Consider the following 26,139-nt stretch of genomic DNA (forward strand, 5'->3'; position numbering starts at 1 on the left):
AGGTGCTTTAAATGGGGGCTTCCCCAAAAAGCAGGGTTCCCCCCAAGTACCATGCTAATGCTCCACCTACCTGCCTCCTCAGGGGAGGCAAGTAGGTGGTGGCCCCTCCCTCACAAACTGGGTTTAGGGATCCTTTGAATGCATACATGTACTGTATGTAAGAGAAAATTGTAAACGTATACCACATTTTAAAAGTTACTCTTTTTTAGCTAATATTTACCTTTCCAAATTCCAGTGATTTCCAAAAGATATCTTGCACTCTATGCTATAGCCATGTCAGTTGGGAGTTGGGAGAGCACGGGTCCCCCCTTCTTTACTGCTCAAACAGTTCCCACCACTGACATGGTTTTAAGTGCCCATGGGACTCTGGGGAAGGGGTTCCCCTGACATTATTGCCCAGATACAGACAGTGATGTCACAAGGGTGTTTCCCCTGGGTTGCAACAAAAACCGCTACTTTTGCTAGACAGCCTGTCCTCTTATAGGAAGTTGAAAAATAACTTTAAAAAACTTTACACTTTTAACTTAACTAATTTAAAAAAATGCATAATGATGCAGATATTTAATATGGAATACCAATATTTTAAATGAAAGTAGTTTTCCATGTTACTCATTTACCAGTAGTGATGTCTGGGATTGGAAGTCCATGGAGTGCCAATGTGGTAAACTAAGCATGCAGCAGATTGTCCAGCTGGGCTCTGAGACAACAGCAGACATAGACAGCAAATGGCACACTAAAAATAATTACAGTGGAAACCTCAGAAATATGCTGATGTTCTCAAAGCTGATTACACAAGAAACTAAAACTATTTATACAATACATTCCACAGGACCCTTTTATGAATAATAATAGTTACAGCCATTACTTTAATGCTTTACTAAGTCAACATTGTACTGGTATAATGGGGGTGGAAGAAAAGTGGCTGCAGGTGTCAGAGACAATAACCCCAAATCTGTCTATTAAGGCCTTAAACAACTTAGTGACCCCTCTGAGCGCTTTAGAAATTTGATTCCAGCTCATTAGTTCTACATAAACTGAAAAAATAGTTATTCTGTGAACTAAATGACTCCTGAGAGCTGGCCAACTAGCTGGCAATACTGCCATACATGGGAGGATGTTCATTTTAGTGGTTTGTCCTTAAAATCTAATAAGGCTAGTTTGCAATCCTAGTTATGTGCTCAGAGAAATACACAGGCTGCTATCACCATCTGAAAAGGCTGGATTCTGAAATGACTTGAATTCTTTTTGAGCTTTGAGCCAGAACACATGTGGAAGTTGATGAAGGCTATTGAAAATGGGCCCAGCAAGACAGCTAATATTTTCAGCAGTGGTAGCCTTTGCATTATCCTTGGTACAGGTTTTCTTTAACAACTGTGTGTTTTTGTTGCAGCCTGAATAATGAATACAAGCATTGTACTAGTAACACCAACATGAGCTTGGAAAAGGGAATCCATAATGTTTTTACATTCACTGATCAACCATAACATTATGACTACACACTTAATATTGAGTAGGTCCCCTTTTGCCACCAAAATAGCCTTAACCTGTTGAGGCATGGACTCCAAAGTAACATCTACATGAAGCACAGGAACAAAGGTTCCTGTGCTTACATTGTCTAAAGTAGTGTTTCTCAACCTTTTTTCAGTCAAGGCACTCTTTAAAATTATGGACAGTCCCAAGTAACCCTTTAAAATTATGGACAGTCTTTAGGCACCCCATTCTAAAATGTGGTGCCTCAAGACTGTCCATAATTTTAAAAGGGCACCCCATTCTAAAATGTGAAAAACTATTCTAATAGTTTTCTATAATGCAGCAACATCCACACATGTCGGACACCCAACATTATAGGTGATCTATTCTTCCAAAGCAAATATACTTTTGCACACTGGTACTGACCAGTATTCCATGGTTTCTCTTCTCCCTCAGTTTTTCTCCATCACTGAGCTGATGTGACCCCAGCACTGATGGAGAGAGGCAGGGAAGGATCAAAATAGGATGATGTGCAGGCAGCTAACATACTTCTTATCAAATGATGATGTCATTGGTTGTCAGGACGCCGGAGGCTAGAAGGTCATAATGGTGCTGTCAGAGGCTGATCTAAAGTACACTATATTGCCAAAAGTATTGGGCCGCCTGCCTTTACATGCACATGAACTTTAGTGGCATCCCAGTCTTAGTCCATGGGGTTTATTATTGAGTTGGCCCATCCTTTGCTTCAACTCTTCTGGGAAAGCTGTCCACAAGGTTTAGGAGTGTGCCTTTGGGAATGTTTGACCATTCTTCCAGAAGCGTATTTGTGAGGTCAGGCACTGATGTCAGATGAGAAGGCCTGGCTTGCAGTCTCCACTCTAATTCATCCCAAAATTGGGTTGAGGTCAGGACTCTGTGCAGGCCAGTCAAGTTCCTCCACTCCAAATCTCATCCATGTCTTTATGGACCTTGCTTTGTGCACTGGTGTGCAGTCATGTTGGAACAGGAAGGGGCCATCCCCAAACTGTTCCCACAAAGTTGGGAGCATAAAATTGTCCAAAATGTCTTGGTATGCTGACACGTTAAGAGTTCCCTTCACAGTCCAAACCCTGAAAAACAACCTCACACCATAATCCTCCCTCCACCAAACTTTACACTTGGCACGATGCAGTCACGCAAGTACCGTTCTTCTGGCAACCGCCAAACCCAGACACATCTATCGATTGAGATATCAATTGCTTTGTTAATAACAATTAAATTTTATTTTATTATTAATTTATCATTTTGTATATTTTCGTGTTTTTGTCCTAAATTATTGTTAGCAATCTCAACTGGATCTAGTGAGAGACAACCTGCTGTTTTTTATAGGGGATTTAACCACTTACCCTTCTGAGTATTTACCCCCCCCCCCCCTTCCTGGCCAGGCCATTTTTTGCGTTACGGTGCTGCGTTACTTTAACTGACAATTGCGCGGTCATGCAATGCTGCATCCAATTGAAATTTACTTCCCTATTTTCCCACCAATTGAGCTTTCTTTCGGTGGTATTTGATCGCCTGTGCGGTTTTTATTTTTTTGCGCTATAAAAAAAGACTGACAATTTTGAGAAAAAAACAATATTTTTGAATTTTTGCTACTAACCACTTGCCTACTGGGCACTTATACCCCTTTCCTGCCCAGGCCAATTTTCAGCTTTCAGCGCTGTCACACTTTGAATGACAATTGTGCGGTCATGCAACATTGTACCCATATGAAATTTTATCATTTTTTTCACACAAGTAGAGCTTTCTTTTGGTGGTATTTAATTTTATTTTTTGCTCTATAAACAAAAAATTTTAAAAAAAAGTTTTACTTGTAAAGTTTCTATTATAAAATTTTGCAAACAGGTAATTTTTCTGCTTCACTGATGTGCGTTGATGAGGCAGCACTGATAGGCAGCACTGATGAAGTGGCATGGATAGATAGCACAGATGGGCACTGATAGGAGGCACTGGTGAGCTGGCACTGATGATGCTGCACTGAAAGGTGGCATTTATGGGCGACACTGATGGGCGGCACTGCTGGGCAGCACTGATGGGTGGTACTGCTGGGCACAGGTGGGTGGAACTGCTAGGCACTGCTGGGCACAGGTGGGTGGCACTGATGGACACAGGTGGATGGCAGTGCAGGGCACAGGTGGATGGCACTGATGGACACAGGTGGATGGCAGTGCAGGGCACAGGTGGATGACACTGATGGACACAGGTGGGTGGCACTGCAGGGCACAGGTGGGTAACACTGATGGGCACTGATGGGTGGCACTGATGGGTACAGGTGGGTGGCACTGATGGGCACAGGTGGGTGGCACAGGTGGGAGGCACTGCTGCGCACTGATCATCAGTGCCGATCACTGCATCATTTGCAAAGATGAATAAACATAATAATAATAAATATGAATACGATGCAAATGCTACATTTATTTATTTACTTATTTATGTATGTATATATTCATATAAGTAACTTAATATTGCACTTTAAATAACCCCCTCTAACTCCTCCCCCTCTTACGAGCAGAGGAGGTGGAGCTTTGCTCCCAAGGCATTGAGCCATGGTTATTTATAGCTTGACCTTCATACAGGCTGGTCAGCAGCTCTGAGGACAGGGACTCGTCCCCGAAACGCGTCAGTATTTTGACTGCACTGACAGTTGGAACACCTTGCCTGCCGTTGTGGCCATCTTCTTTATGCAAAAGCTGTTGATACATGCTTCGTCTGTATGTTTTTGTCTTTTATACCTTTGAATAAACCTTGGATAATGCACTAGGTGTGTGAGCCACCTGTTTACTGTTTTTCCAGTGGTTGATCTCCCCGTCTGAGGAGGTCTGCACCCCTGAAGCATCATCTTTTGGTCACCTCTGTCCTGGTCCCCTTGGCTTCCCTTTGGCTATTCATTTCCTGAAGCACTGGAGAGTACACATGATATGCAGTTAGGTTAAAAAGAACCAACAACTTGTGGAGCATAATCATCACACATATACACAGAAAATCATAAAATATATTAGGTGAGAAAATGTTACTGATGTCTTAGATGCAAATGGGCGTCATGGGCATCAACTACATATAACCAACAGCTATAGCCTCAAAACATAAAGGCTACACTGTGGACAGTGATAGACAAATAGTACATGGCTAACAATGGAAACATGTAGTGAATTGGTAGGTATAGAACACCTAAACTGATAGTATCATAGGTGTTGATGAAAATATAAACATATAGTTTCCTTTCCATGAGTAGGTACTTTGCTTCAAAATTCCAACACAATGCACAGGACAAGGTCCGCTTCTTCAGGGAAAACAAAACACATATTCCTACAGCAAGCAAAAACAGAATCAAAGACATAATAAATATGTAGTCATACAGGATTATGCAAAAAACAACATAAATAAATAAAAGGTTTAACAGCTATTAGCAGTTGATAGTACCAGCACATTGCCAGATGGCTCATGCAAAGTATAGCACCTGTCAATCGTATCTTGATGGAAAGAGGGGGGCCTCCAGCAATTACAAAGAATGATTATCAATCAAGAAAGGATCTATGTCCACTTGCAGACTTGTAAACAGCAGAATTGTCATTCTAGAGAATCACAAAATACATTGGTCAAAAAATTTTTTTTCTAAAGTTCCACTTTAAGTTCCACTTTACTTTGTGCATGTAGCCTAACTCTTCAAAACAAGGATGTTTTATGTTGATTGTCACAAGAACTTTGAGAAAAATCCAACAACGCATCCTTTTATTTTCTTATGTAATTAAGTCAGTAAAATATTAGTTGATGAAGTGTTTCAGATGTCTTTCCTATAATGTTTATGTATTATGACATTGTACAGACTCTGTTCTGTAATTTGGGCTTCCAAAGCAGCTTCACTGTGAACTTCTCTTTGATAGCATACGTATATCACACAAGAATGGTTTGGTACAAATTCCTGCAATATCAGATTCTGTAAGATGCTCCCTCCTTTCTCTACATGGTCTTCACTTTTTAAATCATATTTCTTCTACAAGAAGATTCTATAATTTTTCCTGATAATAAACTCAGTTATTTTGGATGATACGCCTTTGTTGTGCTAAGTCTGGAAGAAGTATTAAAAGAATGATGAAATCGGCATTTTGTTCCACATTCAGAAATGTTTTGTTTCAGTAGATGAACTGAGTAGTTTCAGCTGACTTTGATCATAATCCAAGGTGTAAGGAGGCCAGGTAATTTTAAATTAGGAAGGGTAGTTGTTTGGAATTATTTATGTATTCAAAGGGTCAGGCCACCCAAAAGTGACATAACAATCACAGCTGGAGCATGGTGGACTGCGAATGTCTAGGATACTCAAAACAGGCAGATCTGGTGCTTGGTGTAATGTAATAATACTGCACCCTGAGATGGTGTATATGAGGTGAAGTCAAGAAGTGGAGGTGTCAACAGTACAGATCTGATTATTGGGAGGAAGCGTAATCAATGTTCCGCTCTCAGAAGGATGTCAGGTGTTATGTGTCGGTGTGCCAGCTCACCAACCCTTAAGGAGACTATGAAGTCTTGTGGTAAAAGGGGCCCCCCCTTCCTTGTGAGCAGGTTCTGAGGTGGTGGTGGTGGTGACTTGATCATAGAGATGTGCATGACAAAAAAATGTGTTCAGTTTTGTTTCAAATTCATTCGTTAAGTCAATCATATTTTTCGTCATATTCATTATGTTAGAATTTATGGAAGTTATTTTAGAAGATTTGGAATCATTCAGTATGGTTCCAGTAAGACTTTGCATTGTGACTTGCTTGTGACTTTGAAGCAACTTGTGTGCGACTTTGATACGGCTTGGATGCCTTGCAACTTGTTTGCAATTTTTTTGCAACTTGCTTGAGACTTGGATGCCTTGTGACTTGCTTGTGATTTCAGTGAGGCCTGCTTGAGACTTTTTTTTGTGTTTTGTGACTTTGGCCAATAATAGCTTACAAAAAGTCGCAAACGAATGAATTTGAGATTCATTGAAATTCATTACTGTTGTGATTCAGAGATTTGGATACATCCAAATATCGAAATAATGCATTTTGTCCGAATTTCAATTCAGAACTAAATGAAACGCACATGCCTACTCAATCAACAGTTCAGCTGATCAGGACGATATGTTGGTCTCTTGGCTAAGGATGAGATGGTGGATCCGTGAAGGTAGCGATCTCACAGTGGCCCCCTCAGTCTATGGACTACATGAGTAGTGCTCCCGACCCCAGGAGGCCTATTCCTGGGCTGGTTCATTCCAACATGTCCGGTCTGCTTGGATCCCGATGGCACCAAAAGAGTGGGCTTTTCCTGGGCAAAGAATATAAAACCCTCCTAGCTCTTCCACATTGGGCATGGGGATTTGTAGTTTTAAAAGTCAGCATCTCAACAGTATGGCCGCTTTCTCCAACTACATCTCCCAGTGTTCAAGGCACTCTGTATTACAGTTTTTGAGCTTGGAATGATTTGACTCTCCCCCTTCTGGTTTCTGGCTGGAGGAGAAGAAAGCAACAGCACAACAACGTCTGCGAAGCAGCTGCATTTTGGAACAAGGTCTTTAACTGGACTGCTGTAGTCCTGTACCTGGCTACATAACCTTAATAGCGCAAAGGCAGTCCCACTGCAAGGGAGTATTTCGGTATTTACCTTAATTGTAGTACATTGCAGTCACTTATCTTTTTGTCGGGCATATATGCCAAATAAAGCCATTGTAAAACACAAGTAGTGACTTACGGATTGTATCGAGACCAACTACATTGGAATAATGACACAACATTGTGTGGTAATTGCATGGATCATATATGTATAGAGAGCAAAACTGTACCAGTAACAAAGAACCCAGTGACAACGAACATGAGGGTAGATGCAATACTCCATGTTATTGTTATGTGAGTACTCCTAGAGCTCCTAAAGCTCCTGTTGCCAAAACCCTATGATATTGTAGCCTATCTACACCAAGGATTGACATACTTTTTAGGTGTGGTTACTGTAGCCTTTTTGTCAGCTCCAACCAGTCTGTCCATTTTCTCACTAACAAGGTGTTTCTATCCACAGAACTGCTGCCTACTGAATACTTTTGTGTTTTTTTCCACTGTTCTGACCAAACTCTGGAAACTGTTGAGTGCAACAATCCCAGGAGATCGGGAGTTATTAAACACTCAAACCAGCCCACCTGGCATCAATATGGCATGGCCAAAATCACTGAGATCACATATTTACCCCACTATGGTGTTTGATGTGTACATTAACTGAAGCTCTTAGATTGTATATGCATGATTTTTTGCATGGTACTGATGACACATGATTGACAGATTAGAGAACTGCAAGAATAGGCAGGAATACAGCTGTTCCTAAATGGTTCTTAAGGCAGGTATTTTTTACCTTAATGCTTTCTATGCATTAAGGTAAAAAACCTATGGGTGCAGATCTCCCCCTTATAGTTACCTGAGCCCCATTTCGATCCAGCGATGTGCATGAGAGCAGCGGCTCTCCTGAGTCTCTCTCTCCTCATTGGTTCACAGGACAGCGGGAGCCATTGACTTCTGCTGCTGTCAATCACAGCCAGTGAGCCAATGAGGAGATAATAGGGGGTGGAGCTGAGTCATGCTCCATGTGTGAATGGACAGTGTCTATTCACAGGAGTGTGGCCCATGTGCGAGCCTGCTCGAGTGCCCCCATAGCAAGAGGCTTGCTATTGGGGGCATTCAGTAGGGGTAGGAGCCAGGACCGCTGGCGGGGGACCAAAAAAGAAGGGGCTACTGTGTGCAAAACCATTGCACAGAGCAGGTAACTATAACATGTTTTTTTGTGTTTTTTTTTACAGTCTTTATGGCAAAGGTTTACTAAAACTGGAGCACTCAGAATCTGGTGCAGCTGTGCATGATAGCCAATCAGTTTCTAACTTCAGCTTGTCCAATTAAGCTTTAGGAATACAACCTGGAAACTGATTTGTTTCTATTCAGAGTTGCACCTTATTTTGTACTTTTCAGTTTTAGTAAATAACCCCCATGGAATCACTTTAATAAGTGTATGTTTCAACTTTGGTACTTGCTGTTCACCACCTGTTTGGCTTTAATAATTTCAGTATATATAGTTTGCATGGAGCATGCACAAACTGAACTGATTTTACAAAACACTGCAAGAAAAATATTATTATAAACCTAATTTCCTTTATAAGGAGACAAGCCCTAGCATTTGTTTAAATAAACATTAATTCCAGATGTCTGTTTTTTTTTTCTAAACTCATAGTCTGAGCATACTGCTTCATCTAATCTTCATGCATTTCTTTTGAAAACCAATAGCCATTCCAAAACATAGTTCAAACCAAGATTTGTTCCCATTTTGAATATATGCTGCACATACTGTTCCCATTTAGCAGGTAGGCCTTTTCTACATGTGCACAGCATATGAATGCATCTAATAGGCTGGAAACAATCAAAAACTTTCTATGCACAGAATGGCTTCATATTTGACATATATCAAATAAATAACTTCCAGGAACACTGCAGTTATGGTTTACAAGGAAGCGCCCATTACTCTTTTCGATTATCTACCGGAACATTCTTTCCATTGCCCACTGGTGGTCTGCAAACTCACTCCCAGTGGTACACACCTGAGCTACATTTTGAAATGGAGATCTTTCTGAAGCACAGAGAATACAACACTTCTTACGATTTCAACACATCTGTTCTTTTACACCTGTACCACATATTCATTTACCACATATAGTTAGTAACAGGGGCAGACTGACCATTCGAGCACTCGGGCACTGCCCGAGGGACAGTAGGGGGCCCCATGAAATGCCCCTGGTACCTTTTTATAGGCTTTTTTGGGTGTTCTTTGAGTGTGGGCAAGGACACAGGGGCCCCATGATCCCCTATTGCCCGGGGGCCCCATGAGTTGTCCTGGTTAGTAATAGTTGGTCACAGTCAACTGGATGTTTTTACCTATGCAAATGGATCCTTGGTTCAGTTGAGTATCAGAACATGCCCCATCTTTTATAACCACTTGGGTAATGTAGTCATCATAATCTAATCACCATGATGTCAAGAAATGTTGCAAAGCAGATGTTGATTGTCCAAGAGCATGAAGAGATGTGTGAAAAGTTGTACAAATACTTTGGGTATGTCCTTCTGTACTGCTATGCTGCAAACTTGAGCTGATGTTATTGTTCTTCTGGAGGTCAGAGCTGTTGGAGAGATTATGGGTTTGTTCTGTTGGAGTTTATCTGGTTTTAGAAAGTAGAATAGATGTACTGAACTATATGTAAATTTGATAAAAGAGATCTGATGCAATTAATCTGTTTTTGCTGAGGGCAGCTAATTGTACTGCTTCATAGTACAGTATGAAACTGGAGATTTCATAAATCTTCAAAGTGAGACAGAATGCCTTTACCAATAAATTTTAGTTAAATGCCATCCACAGGTCTTATGCCTGGCCATTCATTCTTCAATTTATTAGTCCTTTTCTCGTCCACAATGGCTGGTGGGTACATTTGAAAAATTAGTACTACCAACTTAAATCTTTTACCTAATACAAGATAGTTGGGTTCAGTTTGCAGGACACACGCTAGTTTATAAGAAGTTCTGAATAGTAAAGGATCAGTTCACTTTTCAACAAACTCCATGTAATTCAGCTGTAGGTCAGTATAGGCAAACAACCTGGTATCACAGATGTGTATTGCTCACTAGATGGCTTACCGACAGGGCCATTTACGTCATGCCTCATTAAAAGTATTTTGAAGCTTCTTTAGTGGAATCCTATGACATCTCTGCATTCTTGCTTAGCTGGCATGTGCTATGTCAAATGTGTTGCCTTCTCTGACTGGCTAGTACAGACACAAGATTTAAAACTGATCATTTTTGTTGCCAAATTCTGGGGAAGTGTGTTCAGTATGACTACCCCATTTTCTTCACTCTCCAGTTTGGAGTTGATCAGACTTGACTATTGTCACACCAATCTAGCCCTCAGTAAGTTTTATATGTTTAAAACCTCTGAAGAAAGTTCTGGAAAAAAAAATGTTTTACACCCCGGTCACATCAAGCCCAACTTTGAAATCAGTGAAATCGCACAATTTCAAAGTTGAGGGACATACTGATTTCAGGTGCGATTTTCAAGATATCTGACACAGATGTCTATGCAAATCTACTTTAGAGATGTCTATGCAGTACTACTTTAGAAATCGGTGTGGCTCCGACCAAGTCCGAACTGCACCGATATGACTGATCATTCTACTTAATAGATCGATCCAATCATTATCCCCCTGATGAAGTCACGTGACCCTGTGACGCAACGCGTAGGGGAGGGGCTCTGACGTCACGACATTGCAGCGGCGAGGCTCGGCGATTCCAACGCAGACAGTGGCAGGCAGGGAGGGAGAGCAGAGGTACAGGATTGCTCACCCATTATTGACTGTGTTATTTATGCCGCCCTGGACTACCAAGGAACTGTGTATCGCTGTGAAATATCGCTACAGGCAGAAATAAATTTCCACTTTTAAAAGGATAAAGCACAATGGTTTGTTTTTCTTTTATCTACATCTGACCCTTAAATTCCACATGGGTGAGAGGAGGAAATGAGAAGGAGGTGACCCCTGGAGGGGAATAAGGAGAAAGAGCTGGTCTTTATATCGGTGTATAAGCAGTTGTTAAAGGAGAAAGAGGAGAGTACAGGAGTACCTACATCTACACCTTGGCACATCTAATCACACAGAGCATCAATCCACCGATCCTGGAAGGATCAAAAAGTTTTTTTGCCTGAATTCATTCAGGCAAACTTAAAGGTGAGCGCATAGGGAGACCATAAGGCACCTGGCGAGAGGGAACAAGGATTCACCTGCACTTTGGCACTTGCTTATAAAGACTTTATTTATTTATTTTTCATGTATTACACTTATGCACGTGCACATTAGTATATTTTTGCAGTAATATTGCCGGATTGATCACATATAATTAGAGTGGCACTAATTATATTTATACTTTTATTGATATATTCACTTATTTATTATTTACATTATATCAAGGTCCTATATTGATTATTATTTATCACACAAATTTAGGTTGTGTATGTGTGTATTGGCAATATATCAGCAATTATTTAATTATATTAGTTTATGGAATATCACTATCTATTAAGTAGAATGAGCACAGATTGGATATAGAGACATAGAGATATATATGTATACAAATAGGAGCGCGGCATTATTAATACCTTATATATTGATCTGACACTACCAAGTGAGTTTGTGTAAGTGCCAGCGCACCTAACACAAAAAACTAGCACATAATTGTTTAACACCCACAGAATACCTCATTCTTAATAGCTCACAAGGATTCACATTATATAATGCACCGATATGACTGCTGTAATTGCGGACAATAGGGTGCAACTTGGCATATGATTTGCAAGTCGCATGACATGCAAATCGCATGCCAAGTTGCACCCAGTGTGACCGGGGTGTTAATGACAATGAAGTGATAATTGGTGTCAACATGTGGTTAAAGAAGCAAAATGAAAGAGTCTCTCCAAAAAGGATCTTTGTCTCTAAGCATCTGTGGGACAAATGCAATGCAGTCCAAAGGAACTGTGTTCAAACATAGGCTTATATAATTTGTTTAGTTGAATTGCTTCAGTTAGTTATTGTTATCTTTTCTTATGCAGTTGTGCAGATTGTGTACGTATTTAATTATCTTGATCTTATTAGAACAACCTAAAGCAGACTTCCAGGAAAAAGATAAAAATGAATAGACCATTAAACAAAAAAATACAAAAGCAGCTTTTCTGCAATATTCATCTTCATTCAGGAGCTATCCCCTGCAGTAATTCCTTTTTGCCACAAAATGTAACAAGTCTTCTGGGTTGCATGATGGCCCATGTCACTTAACCTACTTACTCTGAATCCAAACTAGATTGAACTTGGACTTGGACCTAGAATACTATTGTAATTAACAGTGCTCACACATCCTTGCACCATAAAGACTGGCATAGCATGAAGACAAAAGACAGAAGCCATGATGTCACCGGTCCTTAGCAATGTTGTTGATAAACTAGTACAGCATTTTCTAAAGTTCACAGTTTAAAAATCTCCTTTTTTTTCTTTCAGTTGGTATCAAAATCTCTAAATATATAGGGTGTCATTATGACACAGTGCCCTAAAATAGTTTACAGATGTTTCTTTGACCACTTGCGGTTTTTACCTATGCCATAGAAGCAGGTGTTTACAAGCTTTGAATATATTTTCTCCATGCTCACAAAAAATGACATCAATTACTAGTATCTATCATTATCATTAAACTTTCCATGATGCTATTATCTCATTCCTGAGATCTACTACTTATAGAAAGTACTTGTCAGTACTTATTATTTGAAAAGATCAATGCAGAATAAAAAATTCCACATGAATGATATATCCCCATTATCTTTAAGCATTTAGAGGAGAATATCTGTGTGGTCAGAGAAGCTGCTTTTTAATCCTCTGATAGAAATTAATGGATGTAGATGAGATCCCTCATGTCGCATTTGTATCACACACTTCCTTAAAGAGATCAGGTCATAATTCTTACTGAAACTGAATTCTTCCTCTGGGTCTAGGCTGTCAAATCTAGCAGTACAGAACTGTCTGAACTTTGGATATGTCTTTTTGATGAAGTCATTCATGTTGGGCACGTAAGCATTTTCCCCAGGGAAGATCTGTTTGCACACAGCATGCTGGACAGCACTGAGGTTCCATCTGTGGAATGTATTAAATTAGCTTTCAGGCCTTGTGAGGCCAATTTTTTATCCAGCACTACTATGGCTGGCTGCATTTATTGGTCATATCATGTAATGTTTGTATAAAAAACGTTCATCTATTCTTCACTTCATTGTTAGAGAGTGGTTCCTCATTTGTGACATTGGCTTGCAGCTGAATGTCATTACCAGTTGATAGTTCTAATGGGTACAAACTTGTATTTGGTAACAAGATTATTACTAAGAGTGTTGTGTCTTATTCTATCTCTGGTATTATTATATTGGGATTATACAGGATTTATATAGCACCAACAGTTTGCACAGTGCTTTACAATATAAACGGAGACAGTACAGTGACATAAAAGACACAAAAAGGTTAGGAGGGCCCTGCTTGTGAGAGCTTACAAACCAAAAAGGGAGGGGTAAGTGATAAATGAGGTAATAACTATGTGGGGATGAGTTGATGGAGAAAGTAAAAGTTGTTAGGTGGGGGTGGGATAGGCTTCCTTGAAGAGTGTTTTCAGGGATTTATTCAGGGATCGCCTAAAGCCGGACAGAGTAGGAAACAGCCATAGTTGGATAGTGAGTTCCAAAGGATGGGAAAGACTGGAGAAGTTCTGCAGGTGAGCATGGGAGGAGATGATAAGGAAGCTAGAGAGCAGGAAGTCTTGAGAGAAGCAAAAAGGATGGTTTGGGTGATATTTTGAGAGGAGGTTGCTGATGTAGTTTGGGGCAGAATTGTGGAAGGCTTTTGTATGCTTTTGAGGTGCCGGTGCCCCCCCGACCCTTAAGGAGTTTCAGATGCTGGAAGGCAGGACAGGGTTTCTGATCATGTGATCACCATGATTGCCTGTCACATGTACAGAAACTCCCGATCACAGTAGAGATTGGGAGCTTTCCATTAGCAGCCAGTAGCTGTGCCAGGAGAGGTACAGTTTTGTTTACCTTTATGTATGCATATATGCAGCCCCTCAGCATTAAGGCCCATCCATAGGCTGCATATATGCGTATGGCCAGCAATAAGGACTTACATTTTATTAATTGGGTGAGCAGAAGCCAGTAGAAGGTTTGACACAGAGTGGTGGCAGAGAATGAGCTGTTGGAAAGGTAGATGAGTTTGGCACAAGGCACTGGATGTAGACAGGGTAACTGCCTGTCATTACTCAAAAGCTGAAAATGGTTCTCTAGGAATGAGAAGGCAATTTCCTTCATCTTGGCTGTTATACCTTACCTTTGGCTGCAAAACTGTTCATTGCTAAAGAATAGAAATCACCTGTGGCTGATATTCCTACAACAAACAGAGCCTTGACTGATCTCCCTGCATGAAGCCTGCCCCTGATTACAAATTATCACTTGGCTTCTCATATAGATGAAAAATAATAATCCCTATTATTGTATGGGCGTGAATCTAAAATATACTGTAAAATACAATTCAGACACTGACAGAGACAATAGGAAAGCATGGACATTTTCCCTGGTGCCCAGTACAGCAATATTGTACAGCTGTTCCAAAAAGATCTGCTTGAGGAGTCTTAATATTCATGGAAATAGGATGGTATTGGAGTAGTAGTCTCCAAACTGCTACCCACATGCAGAGATGTGGCCCTTTGCTTGCCTTTATCTGGCCCCTGGGGCACTATTCCTCCCACTGATACAGTCACTATTCCTTCCACTGATAAGGCACCATTCCTTCCACTAACACCAACGATGTGGCACTATTCCTTCTACTGGCTCCAATCAAGTACCATTCCTTCCACTGACACCAACAATGTGGCACTATTCTTCCCATTGACACCAGTAACTGGGCTCTATTCCCACCACTGACACCAATGATGGTCACAGTCCGGCCCCCCTAAAGTCTGACTGACAATAATCTAGCCCTTTGCTTAGAAAGTTTGGAAACCCCTGTATTAGAGTAAAATACTTCTACATGGTTGGTATGGAATCTATATGCATGAGGTTAAACCATTCCTTCCACTAACACCAACGATGGGGCACTATTTCTTCTACTGGCCCCAACGATCAAGCACTATTCCTTCCACTGGCACCAACAATGCGGCGCTATTCTTCCCATTGACACCAGTAATGGGGCTCTATTCCCACTACTGACACCAATGATGGTCACAATCCGGCCCCCCTAAAGTCTGACTGACAGTAATCTGGCCCTTTGTTTAGAGAGTATGGAAACCCATGTATTAGAGTAAAATTACTTCTACATGCTTGGTATGGAATCTATATGCATGAGGTTAAACATAGCAATAAAATCAAGTCAGATTCTTGAATAATTAAATGATGAGACCAATCCAACCTTTTAACGCATGCTGCTGAACGACAGGAGATTAGGTCCAGATGCACCAGAATACGTCAAACATCTCAATGAGCTTAATAGCTTCACATTTAAGGTCAAATATGTTATTTTCCATTGAACTAATGGCTGCTGACGTTTTAGAAAAATAGCACAAGACAAAACATTTTAAAGTATTTTGAATTCAAAAGCCAAGAAATTTCTAGCTAGATAAATTACAATTTTCCAGTAGCAAAATGCTTGACGGATTCCGTATCCTGAACAGTATTCGTAGACATGCTTTAATACTTCAGATGTATGTCAATTAGAGAACAAAGTTAGGATTGCAGATTTCAGAAATCTGTTTCCTATAGCTGAACTCCAGGCACACAGTTAAATATACAGATGAAATACATATTTGGAAGCAGCTGTTTCACCTGCCAAATAATTTGGTTTTCTGTCCAGCCAGTCCTAAGATTTATACATATCTGGCCTACATCACAGCCCTGTCTGGTAAAGGAGAGGACCTGCTCCTTTTTGCTAAAGTTTCACTTTCACTTGCAGGTTCCCTCCACACCCACCCTGTAAATGGCCAAATAAAGAAAAAGCAACACAAGGGTTAGCTCATCTCTCTGTCCCTCTCTCCTTCTAAAAGTCCCTTACTTGTCAACACATCAGATTAGCCCCTTTGTGCTGCTTCTGCCTCCCCTAATCTGAGCTCTACTAATTTTTAGAAATGGTGGCAGCATTAGTTTTCTTTTTAAGGCTTTTTTATTCCTTTATTTTTACCGGGTGATCCAGCTAGTAAATCTCTTATTTTTAATTTTCCTTTAATAGGCCAAGCTGTTCAGCAAAAGTGGCAGTTAGAGGGTTGAGACAAACAACTTGCCACTGACAGGGGGCTCACAATGGTCAGCTTTTATTCATTTGTATAAAACTTTTATCCCAAAAAGAAAAAAAAAACTGTTACTGTAACTGCTTAGAGAAGTGTTAGCTGGTATACTGCGTAAACTTGTTAGTGAAGTCCATCTAAATCTGCTAGCGAATCTAACACTACTACTCTCTTCAAATTGACAATGCTGCTGTCAAAAGGTGTCTCTGCTGCTCCTCCCTCCAGAGTGGAGACGGCCTAAGACAGGAAGTGTGTTACTGGCAGGATCACTAGGGGAAAATAAGTGAAAAGAGCCTAAAAAAAAAAGATAACTAATGCAACCACCACATTTAACAACTGGTAAGTTACAATATATTACATGTTTGGTTTTGGGTTAATGATTACAGAGCTGCATAAATTTTAAACGTTATATATCTGCCTGGAGGTAATCAGGGTCAATGTTAGCACAATGATGTCGTGTAAGATATCTATGAGATTACAGTCTACAGATGCTATGAGTTAATATACCTTATCCATCAGCATTGCTTTTTAAACTACCTGTAAAACAAGTCTACAACAGATCAGTCTAATTTGACCTTTTTTTTACAAGTAATGCTGTGCCAGCATTGACATACACTATATTGCCAAAAGTATTGGGACGCCTGCCTTTACACGCACATGAACTTTAATGGCATCCCATTCTTAGTTCATAGGGTTGGCCCACCCTTTGCAGCTATAACAGCATCAACTCTTTTAGGAATGCTGTCCACAAGGTTTAGGAGTGTGTCTATGGGAAAGATTGACCATTCTTCCAGAAGCACATTTGTGAGGTCAGGCATTGATGTTGTTCAAGAAGGCCTGGCTCCCAGTCTCCTCTCTAATTCACCCCAAAGGTGTTCTATCAGGTTGAGGTCAAGACTCTGTTCAGGCCAGTCACGTTCTTCCACCCCAAACTCGCTCATCCATGTCTTTATGGACCTTGCTTTGTGCCCTGGTGCACAGTCATGATGGAACAGGAAGGGCCATCCCCAAACTATTTCCACAAAGTTGAGAGCACAAAATCATCTAAAATGTCTTTGTATGCTGACGCCTTAAGAGTTCCCTTCACTGGAACTAAGGAACCAAGCCTGAAAACAACCCCATGCCCTTATCCCCCCTCCACCAAACTTTACACTTGGCACAATGCCAGCAGGCAAGTACTGTTCTCCTGGCAACCTTTAAACCCAGACATGTCCATCCGATTGCCACACAGAGAAGTGTGATTTGTCACTCCAGAGAACATGTCTCCACTGCGCTAGAGTCCAGTGGCGGTGTGCTTTACACCACTTTATCCAACGCTTTGCATTGCACTTGGTGATGTAAGGCTTGGATGCAGCTGCTCTGCAATGAAAACCCATTCCATGAAGCTCTCTACACACTGTTGTTGTGCTAATCTGAAGACCACAGGAAGTTTGGAGGTCTTTAGCTATTGACTCTGCAGACAGTTGGCGACTTCTGTGTACTGTGCGCTTTAGCATGCATTCTGTCATTTTACGTGGTCTACCACTTTGTGGCTGAGTTGTTCCTGTTCCCAGTTGCTTCCATTTTGTTATAATAGCATGAACAGTTGACCGTGGAATATTTAGTATCAAATAAATTTCCCGGATGGACTTATTGCATAGGTGGCAGCCTATCACAGTACCACACTTGAATTCACTGAGCTCCTGAGAGCGACCCATTCTTTCACAAATGTTTGTAGAAGCAGTCTGCATGCCTGTGTGCTTAATTTTATACACCTGTGGCCATGGAGGCGATTGGAACACCTGAATCCAATGAATGGTGTCCCAATACTTTTGGCAATATAGTGTATGTATGTAAAAATGTGTGCATAGCAAAAACTTTTTTCAATTCATTTTGGATAGAACAAGGAAGAGTCAAAACCCCTGCCAGTTTATTTTGGTGTATTGGGTAAATTTGCTTTCACTTCCTGTCCCAGAGACACAACAGAGAGTTAAGTGAAATCTCCCAAAGTGAGGGGAATTTATCAGATGTCCCTGATACAGATGTCCTTATTGGAAGTTTTCCCCCATGTTTTGTTGTGGGACAACTCTTAAATGATTGATTTTCTCTTCACTTTCTATCTAGATGATGGTAGTCTTCAAGGAAAACAGATTGGGGAATCTCCCCAATAGGCACACAGACAGCAGCAAGTGTCTAACCTTTCCCCACACCATCCAAAAGTAATAAAAAGGGTTAACCCTTACTTTAATCCCTGGCTAAGCATTTTCTACCACAAGTTAAAATCTAGTCTCTAGAGGTGCTTTCTTGACATGCATAATTCAGGTTCCTTGCCACCCTCCCATCCCCCAAATCTATACTTCTGTTTTCTACTACAGGAACTGGGATGCAATGTAGGAATGCAAAATCTCCTTCCCTGTATCAAAATGTTTTAAGGATGCTAAATGTCTAAAAAACTGCTGAAATGAATGATAGATGTTTATGGCGATTGACAGGCACAGTAAGCAGAAAGAAGGTTTTGGCTGCGGCTTCTTCCAACACGAGTAGACATTTTTGGGTGGGGAGTGGGGAAAATTCTTTGGATCAGGGTGATAGGAAGTAAAAGTGCACCTAATTATTAACAATGTCAAATATTAGTGTCATGTAAATGTCACTTTTCGGCCTATGTCACACTGGTAAGGTGTTATCAGTGGTAGTATCATTGGGTGTCGCTGCCACTTTGCCAAATGGATCTCACTGGCTGCAGAACTTCGAAGTTAGCTAGGGAGCATCAGTAAAGTGGTATTGGTCCCTCCAGTGAAGAAGAAATACAATAGAAGGTGAATGGACCCTAAGGGATTGTGTCACTAGGGACAATTTACCAAGATCACCAACGTGACATGAGCGTCTTCCAATGCAAATGAGTAGGCATTGTGGGTGAGGGGAATTCTGTGGATCAGGGTGATAATAAGTAAAAGTGCACCTAATCTTTAATAATGTCAAATAACAGAGTCCTGTAAATGTCACTCTAAGGCCCATGTCACACTGGTAAGCTGTTATCAGTGGTAGAATCATAGGTGTCACGTCCACTTTGCCAAATGGAACCCACTTTCTCACTGGCTGCAGAATTTCAAAGCTAGATAGGGAGCATTAATGAAGTGGCATGGACCCCTTCAGCAAAGAAGCAACACAATAAAAGGTGAATGAACCCTAAGGGATTGTGTCACTGGGGACAGTTTACCAAAATCACCAGTGTGACATGAGCCTTAAAATATGGGTAATGGTCTTCAGGTCATGCAGTTGACAGAGCACCAATTTTCAGACTTCAAGTGACCTCTGATCCCAGACACTCCAGCTAACTAGAGGACCAGGCTTATACATAAAACTAAATAATGGTAAAATAGATTTCAGAAATAAGCTACATGATTATAATAATAAAAAGGTTTGACTATTCAAATTCTTGTAAAACGTGATTGTGATTAGGTCCCTTGAACACTGTAAACATAGTAACAATCTTATTAAAGCGGAGTTCCACTCACACTGTAAAAAATAAAAGTCAGCAGCTACAAAAACTGTAGCTGCTAACTTTTAAAAAACAGCCACTTACAGTACCTGTCCCACAATCCCACGGTGTCTTCCCCGCAGCCCTTTTCACTGGCCGTCCTATGTTCCAGGCACCGGCATCTTCAGTGTGGGCACCCGGTTGTGACAGCTTGTGGCTTCATAACTGGGTGCCCACTGTGCATGCGCAATTAGCGCTGCGCTTCCTGAATGGCCCCGTAGTCTTCTGAGACCCGTCATGTGTCCTACAAGACTTCGGGGAGGGTAGAAGGACAACTTACGCTTCCGATTGCCTAGGCGAACGCAGTGGAAGTGGGAGCGGGTACCTGTCAATTTTGGGTACTTACTCCCCCCCCCCCGCGCTCCCCAAAGGTGCCAATCCTTAATGGGGAGCGGGGGACCAGTCTCTGAAGTGGAACTTCCCCTTTTGGGTGGAACTCCACTTTAACTCTCATAAGTATAATCTAAGAGTGGCTTTGTATTTTGACCGCATAGATCTGTAAAAAAGATTCTTAAACAGCTTAAGATATAGATGGGGATCCTGGAAGTAGAGGGCCTTGGGGTATATCAGCTTTACAGAAGGAGGTGATGTTTGGGATACAGAACATCTGCTAGGAATGGGGCTTTGCTCCAGCATAGAGTATAGTGTGAGCTATACAGGAAAAGGGATAGTTTCCTCTCCAATCCTCCAGTTGAATAACATTATGTACAGCTGTACAGAATAAACTCTGAGAGTTCTGATGTAATGTCTAGTAGTGATTACAGTGCTAATCCCTGCCATAAAGTTAAGCAACAAGACATGGAATGAATTTTTCAAATAGTTAACCTCTGCCCATTTTGTATAGGAGTGTGAAAAAGTCTCTTGCTTTCAATAGGTTCCTTTGGCCAGACCTATGTCATGCCAAGAAAACCTGAGTAGCACTGATTTCTGAGATAGTCTTCAAGTGAATGTGTCATTAGGATGTGTTACCTGTATTTGTCTTCAAACTGGTGCCTCGGGGAAGCTGGGGACAGACTTTGGATCCTATACACAAAATGTACACAGAGCTTCAATTATGGCAGCGGTCACTAAATGGCGGACCGTGGTCCGCGAATGGTCCAAGCAGCCCTGCCATGCAGAGCTCCAGCCCGCAATAAAAAATCCACAGCTGAGCAGGGCGGTCATCATGGTAACATGACATCATGTGTGCGCCCCGCCCCTTTCAGCTCACTGTCTCTCCTGCTCCCATTCCCTGCCTGTACACAAGCGTCCAGCAAGGATCCCGACACAGGTTTGTCTGCCCTCAAGGTAGAGTGTAGTATTCTGATGGGCACATTGTATGTTAAGGGGCACTCTGATGGGCACAACATAGAATGTGCCCATCAGAGTGCACCTTAACATAACGTGCCCATCAGAGTGCACCTTAACATAACAAGTGCCCATCAGCATACCCCTTATTTTATGTTAAGGGACACTTTGATGAGCACATTTTATGTTAAGGGGCACTCTGATGGGCACATTTTATGTTAAGGGGGCACAAATGGGCACATACTGTTGAAAAGGGGAACTCTGATGGGCACATTTTGAGTGTAAGGGGACACTCTGATGGGAACACCTGATGTAAGGTGGCAATGTGATAAGGAGCACACTGATGGGCACACCTGATGTGATGGGAATACACGATGTAAAGTTGCACTCTGATGGCGACACCTAATGTAAGGGGGCACACTGATGGGCACACCCTATTTGTACCTCGGCCAGAAGAAAAGTTTAGTGACCTGACCTCCTTGAATTTTAATGCAATACCCCTGGACTATGGTCTCTTATTTAACAGTCCATCACCAGAAAATCTTCATACAGTAATGTAGTGCTATCCCCACACGAGCCGCTGGATTTGTATTGGGTCCCCCTAAGCTCTGCACGGCCAGGCAACATGCATTTTCCACATTTTATCTCTCTGAGTCAGTAAAACAGTCCTTGAACTGGGTATTTGGTATGACCAAAAAACTGCAAACTTGAGGACAAACTTCTATTTACATTCTGTACACTGTACAAAAATATGCATCAGAAAAATAGCACTGTCTCCTTAAGGAGCACTGAAGTCCCCTTTGGTGTACCTCCTCAGATCCCAGATGAATCCTTCCTCCTTCACTCAGCTGCACTGAGGGTATCCCTGGACAAGGGATTCCAAGATCTGCCAGTTAAGTAGTCCAGGATGAGAACTAGTTGGGTCTTGCACCTGACCGCCCTCTTCCTTTATCTGGCCCAGGGGTGTAGAGGTACTCACACTGTCCTTTCCTGTTTGCTTGATGGGTTGTGGCTGCTTTCAGGCCTTACACTGGGCTGTCTCCTTCCTGCTGCACAGAATGTCCTCTCTAAGAGACTTGGCACAGTGGAGATCCTTCTGTCCAGCAACAGGCCTGTAGGTAGGCTCCCCTCCCTGGGACCTCACTGTCCTCACTCCAGCACCTTCCTTCAGTCCATCTTCCACCAGACTCCACTGCTATACAGGCTCTGTCACATTTAAGGGTTGCCCTTTGCCACCATGCTCAGCCTCCTGCCTGGGGATTGGCCAAGTTCCCACAAATATGCAAATTTTGGCCTCCTCCTCTCCCAGAAGGTGCCAGAAGTTTCTGAAAAGGTGGGAGGGCTCCAGAAGCCCTTACCTGTACAGCGTCCCATCTCAAGGCTGACTCATCCCAGGCTGCTACCCAGCCTCTGACTAGCAAAAATAACACAGCCTATCACTAGAGGCCGCTACAATAGATTGCTGTTTACCTTGTTTTCTGTTTTACTTGTAACTCATCAATACAATAACTTTTCATCCTCTTTCTGGACTTTGTGACTTTGTGTTGTCTTACTTCAAATTGGATACCAACCTCCTGGCCCTGCCTACATACAGTTTTGTTCAAAATAATAGCAGTGTGTTGAAAAAAGTGAATAAAGCTCAAAATCCTTCTAATAGCTTTTATTTCCATACACACAAATGCATTGGGAACACTACACATTCTATTCCAAATCAAAACATGAAAAAAAATATATCAAATTTGTGTTGTTCCTCTAAAAAAATTGAAGAAAAGTGAATATTAGACGGTTCAAAAAAATAGCAGTGTTTGTATTCTTCTTTGCAAACTCAAACATTCACTATTTAATCTGAAAAATGTTTGAAGATTTTGCTTTCCTTTGAATCACTTAATGAATATTTAGTTGTATAAGCACTGTTTCTGAGAACTGCTGTACATCTGTGTTGCATGGAGTCAACCAACTTCTGGCACCTGTGAACAGGTATTCCAGCCCAGGATGATTGGACTACATTCCACAGTTCTTTTCTCTATTTCTTGGTTTTGCCTCAGAAACTGCATTTTTGATGCCCCACATGTTTTCTATTGGATTAAGATACGGGGATTGGGCTGGCCACTCCATAACGTCAATCTTGTTGGTCTGGAACCAACATGTTGCACGTTTACTGGTGTGTTTGGGGTCGTTGTCTTGTTGGAACACCCATTTCAAGGGCATTTCCTCTTCAGCATAAGGCAACATGACCTCTTCAAGTATTCTGATGTATTCAAACTGATCCATGATCCCTGGTATGCGATAAATGGAACCAACACCGTAGTATGAGAAACATCCCCATATCATGATGCTTGCGCAACCATGCTTCACTGTCTTCACAGTGTACTGTGGCTTGAATTCAGTGTTTGGGGGTCGTCTGACAAACTGTCTCCGGCCACTACACCCAAAAAGAACAATCTTACTTTCATCAGTCCCCAAAATGTTGTACATGGATTTACTAAAGGCAAATAAAATCTGCACTTAACAAATGCAGTTGCTCCAGAGCTTAATAAACTTTATTTTTGCAAAGAATACCCAATCACATGCAAGGAAATTTAAAAAAAAAAAAACATTTTTGCTTCCACATGATTGGATGATGGAAATCAGCATCGCTTCGTCTCATTTACTAAGCTCTGAAGCAACTGGACTGTGCAGAGCGCACAGTCTATCTTCCTTTTGTAAATCAACCCCTATGAGTCCCATCTTGCACTGCAGCAGCACTGTCACCACATTTGTAGCCCATTTACACTTTCTCCAAACCTAAAACCAACAGGCTGGAGCCAGAGCATTGCACCAGCGTAGCCACCCTGTCAAACAGGGACTACTGCTCAAATTTATTTCTGCTGGGTGGTAGACAACCTAACTGATTTTATAGTCTACTTTATTTGGTTCTTCACCTAAATTCAGTAGAGCTGTGGTTTATTTCTTCTGGTGTCACTAGTCCCTCTGATATTACATCTAGTATTAGTTTGTGAAACTACAGTAAAACTGACTTATGACTATTCTTACTTCAACTAGCCAACACGTAGGAGGTTTAGGACCACTGGTGCATGCTGGGGGGGGGGAATATGAATATTTGGGGAAGATCAAGTGATCTTTCTCTTTTCCCCAGGTTCTGGCCTGTAGTGGGTGTGTGAGGAGCAGCTGAGTGATTAGGCCTGAAGCCTGTTTTTGTGATTGGAGCAGAAGTCTGTCTGTCCAGTGAGTCCTGGTGCTTGAGGCCCTGTGATCTGAGAGCCTGTCTGAGGACAGGAGAGGAACAGATAATGTCTGAGATACTGGAGGCCTCTCTGCCACTTGAGGTCCTGAGTAAGGAACTTGTGGGGAGCCTTGGGCTCCTATTAGGAAGGTGCAGATTGCTGAAATCAGCTTCAAGACTCTTTATTTTGAAATGGTGTCTCTTCTGTTTGTGCTGTTGAATTGGCAGGCCAGTAATGGGTGATCTGATGTTCCTACCCCTCTCCCCCAGGAATTTTGAGTGAGAATCAATAAACGCCTTTCTGTTTGTACCTTAAAGTGACTAGCGTCCATCTGTTCACATCACACTATTGCCTAAATAACCTACACCCTGAGGTAAAATGTCAGCCCACCTCTGTCTCTGGGGGTACCACTATGCCTCTGGGGAGTGGGTGCTACACATGTGATCTACTGTTTGTGCTTGCAATGCTTGAAAGGTACCTATGCATTAAAATAATTGATATCCAGCTTGTATTATTTAATATGTGTGCATTTAAAGTCGAGGTATAGAAAAGGGAGGGTCACAACACTTAGCAGTGTATTTTTGTCACCCATGTCCCACTGGGGAGATTTCCCTTCACTTCCAGTTCCGTATCCAAATCAGGAAGTGAGAGGAAATCCCTTAAATTAGTTCTGATGACCTGGGGGTCCCCAAAGGATTCCCTTGTGTATCCATTGCAAGATGTCCCCTCTATTACTGTTATGGGAACAGTGCTTTCACTTTTAGTGATAATGTAAACATGACAAATAGAGAGGGTCAATCTCCCTAATGGGGATACAGACAGCAATAACAATCTGACAGGTGTTCTAACACATCTCCACTCTGTCTAAAAACTTAAAAAAAAAAGTTTTGCCTTTAGTTGCACTTTAACAATTTTTTGAAAAAGTGGACTTAGCCTTTAAATAATTTCCCACCATCCTGATGAAAATGGAAAATCCCACGAGATTGCATAATACTGATCCATTGGGGGAGGTTTGCTAAAACGGGAACATGCAAAATCTGGTGCAACTGTGCATAGTAACCAATCAGCTTCCAGGTTTTATTGTCAAAGCTTAATTGAACAAGCTGAAGTTAGAAGCTGATTTGAATACCATGCACAGCCGCACCAGATTCTGAGTGCTCCAGTTTTAGTAAATCCCCTCCATTGCAAGCTTGGCCCATATTTTATATCAAGGCCCAGTAGAAATTAGTTACTTCCTAAAGCAGTGCATAATCTAATATGCCCAAGAGGATAATTTGATAGTGGCAAATATATACTTGATTTCACGTGGGAATCAAAGCCAGGACTTCAGCACTATAAAGCAAGTACAGGACCCACAGTCTACAGATTCTAGCAACTCATGTTTTCATGTGTCAGCAAATGTAATTCATTAGATTATGTGATATTTTCACACGCTTTAGGTGTAGGAAGGATGATTGGTTATGGAGCCATAAACTTTATTTAGCTTTTCTATGTGTCCAAGATTTCATATCTCCTAAAAAAGAGAGTGTAATGTTGAATGCTGCTGGCTGGGAATAGATATTCTATACCTCTGGCTGTATGGCTGGTATCCAATGCTTCATTTAAACATTTTATTCTCACAGTGTGGGAACTGTTTGAGAGTTAATGTAAAACTCGGCTTTCAAAGAAACAATTTCCCCCTAGGTCAATTATATTGAAGGATTTTTGGAAACTTCATTGCAGA

General features: G+C 41.4%; 1 protein-coding gene across 1 annotated transcript in view; it reads left to right on the plus strand.

Annotated features, from left to right (window-relative positions):
- Positions 1–26,139, plus strand: part of C1QTNF7 (C1q and TNF related 7) — an 87,544-nt gene that overhangs the window by 26,718 nt on the left and 34,687 nt on the right. The gene's annotated exons all lie outside the window — the stretch shown is intronic.

Source organism: Staurois parvus, unplaced genomic scaffold (genome assembly GCF_062004578.1).
Source record: "Staurois parvus isolate SC_StPar_1 unplaced genomic scaffold, SC_StPar_1.0 ptg000186l, whole genome shotgun sequence".
NCBI lineage: Eukaryota > Metazoa > Chordata > Amphibia > Anura > Ranidae > Staurois > Staurois parvus.